Below are 4,149 nucleotides of genomic sequence, written 5' to 3' on the forward strand. Positions count from 1 at the left end.
AGCCTATCCAAAGAAATCTCACTCAGATCTCTTGCTTCTCTTATGGCAGTGATTCTATGTTCGAGATGAGTTGGCAGTATTAAAAGGAACTTTTTGTTGACCTCCCTGATGAAATAGTATTTACCATTAATGTTCAGGTTGTTGATCAATGCATTGTACCTCTCAAACACTTCAGTGATTCCTTCTCCTGGATTGGATTTAAAGTATTCATACTCAGAGGTTAGGATTTCTAACTTGTTCTCCCTAACTTCCTCTGTGCCTTCATTAATAACCTCAATAGTTTCCCAGATATGTTTGGAATCTTTACAATTCATCACATGTCTATTCATCAAGGGATCAAGGGAATCTACTAAAATTAATTGAAGGCTAGCATACAGGGAGGCTTCTTCTATTTCAGCAGGAGAGAAATCCTCAGGATCTTTCACATAAGTTCTCGCTTTGGTGATCACCACATCATTTTTTATTACCTCTGGTTCAATAACCATAGGAATTTTTGGACCCTTCTTTAACACTTGCAGATATTTGAGATTAGCAACTTGTAAAAACAGTAGCATCTTCTTCTTCCACATAACATAATTTTCTTTATCGAAAAGTGGAATTTTAACGGTTCCAACTTTTTTGTGTAGTCATTATGAATTTTTTGAGTGAATAAAAAATTCAAGGAGTGAAAGAAACACAAAAGTCTAGGATCTTGATTTGTACGTTAATCATAAGGTTCTGATACCAATTGTTAGGTCTCAATATGTTTGTAGAAGGGGGGTTGAATACAAAAAATACCGTTTAATCGAATAAAATGCGGAATAAAAATGTGAAACAAAATTCAAGTTAAATAAAATTATTATTAAACTTGAAAGGTGTTACAACAACGGTATCATTTACAAGGGATTAATCTCAAATCAATTATTACAAATCTAGAATAAATTCGACATGAACTTTTTCTATTTTTGCAATTAAAAGATCAAATGCTAAATGCGATTTGAGATTAAGTTCTAGGGATTTTAATCCGCTAGATTGTTACACAAGAACAAGATAAATAATTCTAGTGGATTTGATTTAACTTTATAATCTAGAATTTTGATCTTGAATAAAGCAGATAATGAAATGTTGTGCCTTTGTTTTCTGCTTTTGCTCTTGACTTGTGTGTTCTGTATGATTGATTGCATGAATGTCTTTTGCTGCTTCTTTTAATCCAACAGTCGAGTAGAATGTACTGGCATGACAATCTCTTTGAACTGGCAAGACAATCAGAATGAACTAGCAAGACTTTCGATATGACAATCAATTGTCATACCGATTGTCATAGTAGTTCAAAATCAGATTGTCTTACTGAATTAATAATAGATTTTAATGTAATAAAAAATCTGATAAGACAATCCTTTTGAATTAGCATGACTTTTGGTATGACTATTGATTGTCATACCGATTGTCATACTAATACAATCGGTTGTCTTTAAGAATTAATAACAGATTTTAAATCAATTAAAATCCTGAAAAACCTTAATATTAATTCTAAATTAATTAATCAATTAATTCAATTAATCAATAAATTAATCTTTGCAGATATAATTTATTTTCTTAATTAAATTATATGACTTAATTAATTAATAGAGAATTAATACTAATCTTGAGCAGCATCCATTCTTCTGAATATCTTCTGAAAATCACTGGAATATATGAATCAATTCCACCACTTCAACGTTGACACTCGATGTACTGTCTGGTTCATGAGTGACTAACTTCCGTGACGTTTCTTCATGTCTTGACTTTGATTTTCTTCAGACTAAATCCTTGTAATTAATTGATACCCTGACGAGATCTCTGTCACTTGATTAAATCCACAATCTTGATTTATATCACTGAGGCTTGATCAATTTCTTGAGCTTCTTCCAGTGAATTAAGTCTTCAAGTCTGTAGATGAATAATGTTTCTTAACCCTTTGACAGATGTTGCTTTGTGAGATCTCTCTGACGATAGATCCACTATTTACTTATTACATTCTTATTTGAGTTGAGTTAAATCCTCGAATATACAAATAGGCTATGCCATATGCCCTTCACCTGTGCCTAGGGTGTACCTGATGAAGGATTTAAGGATAACCTTAGAGGTTTTACAAGGAGAAAGTTAATAATCAAAGTTCTCAAGAATAGAAATTTTGATGAAGGAAATATGACGTAATTATAATAATGCCAGGGGGCACGTGTTAAACCATAAGAAGTATAGATCGACCCAATGAAGGTCGAGATTGGTGAAAACGAGAAGGACCCAAGATAAGAGACGTCCTAAGTATGATCGAGAGTCAGTCGTGACAATGTTCACATCTAAAGACTAAGGCAATGACTTATGGAAAAATGGTGATTTCTTTTTTTTTTCTCACCAGGATTTAAGAAAAGCATTTTCACACAAGAAGTGATTGGAAATGAGGTAGAAAATTTAGATGAAGATCATTTAAAATGACATTGATTGTAAGGAAATTTTACTATCAGGAAAGGCTAAAGAGGTGGCCGACACTCTAAGTGTAAGAGAGGAATTATAGGCGCTCGTGCCAGAGGAATTATGGACTCCATATGGTTAGCTATTAAGACTTCATGGAAAACGAATGACTATAGTAGGTCAGTGGTGGACTATAGTAATGTAGCAATGATTCTGCGAGTAATGAGCTGATTACAACTGTGAGAGTATTGGAATGGATGTTGAGATTGAGTACCACTAATCGGGTCATGTTGACATATAAGTTATCTTTGATAGAAAAACTAGGTCGATTATTTACCTATTGAATATTTATTCCTTCTTATCAATAGAGAGTCATATTACTATACGAGGAAGGTTGCGATGCAAGCATAGAATTCTAGTAACGATGATGTCTAGAATGAGATCCCAGATTCGATTTTCGATATCGACGGAGTTTCAAAGGTGATTGTGTATAAGCTCGAGGAAGAGCATGGGTCCATAGAATGATGGACGGAATAGCAAAAATGTTTAGGCATGTGAAATACGATGCTATAATACTTGATGTTGATATAAATACATATATGTTTTGTTCTCCTATGACAAACTTCTATAGTTCAGAGGTAGATTCCAAGCCAGATATTTTATGGCAATATTTTTTACATATATACAATTCTCTTCAGTTCGTTCTTTTCTCTTCTTTTCATTTCATGTAAGCTGAGAAGAACAACCCTTCCAGAAGGGGAGGTATTGCCGAATGACTATCTATCTGTGTGATAGAAGCCTAGTAGGATACCACATGTTGTTTAATTGCTTGTCAAGTACTAAAGGTTGGCCACCTTCTGTACTAACTATGCGATATAACAAGTGTTCATGATCATAGTGATCTCTCAACAAATTCCTTTAATTCTATATGATGGATCAAGCTTTCGAAGATAGAAGTAGCTAGAAAGGAAGTAGTATCAGTACGGTGGTATTCTGATTCTAACACGTTCGTGATACTAAGGTTGACGTGGTTATTAAAAGGTTATAGAATGCTAACGAGCAAAATGGTAACCAGTATAGTATTATGTACGGAAGATAGTAACGACTACGAACTGGAAAAGAATGGGTATTGAGAAGCAAAAGCTATAATGCTAGAAGCTATGATGAGAGTCGGTGCAATAGACTTGAAAGAATTTGGAATGATCACTTAACGCGGATTAAGTTTTCTCACGATAATCGATCGTATGTCAGTATCGAGGTATCGCCTTATAAGATCCTTGAGGGAAGACAATGTCGATCTCCCTTATGATAGGATGGAGTTGGAGAGCGCAAGATGCTCGGACCAGCAGTGGTCCAAAGGACCAAGGATATAATGGATTTAATCAGAAGACGGCTGGTAGTAGCCCAAGATGGGCACACGAAGTATGTTGATTTGACACAAAAGGACAAAGAATAGGAAGTAGGGGACCTAGTGCTGTTATAGGTATTCCCTTAGAAAGGATGGATAAGGTTCGGAAAGAAAGGAAAGCTAAGCCCACGAATTGTTGGACCCTTGGATATATTAAGACGTATTGGGAAATTAGCATATGAGCTAGCCCTACCCCCGAACATGTAGCAAGTTCATAACGTGTTCCACATATCAATGTTAAGGAAGTGTATTTCGGATGCCAGACAAATAGGGGCATATTAGCGCATAGACATGCAACCAGACATAACCTA

Source organism: Apium graveolens, chromosome 11 (genome assembly GCF_009905375.1).
Source record: "Apium graveolens cultivar Ventura chromosome 11, ASM990537v1, whole genome shotgun sequence".
NCBI classification, from domain to species: domain Eukaryota; kingdom Viridiplantae; phylum Streptophyta; class Magnoliopsida; order Apiales; family Apiaceae; genus Apium; species Apium graveolens.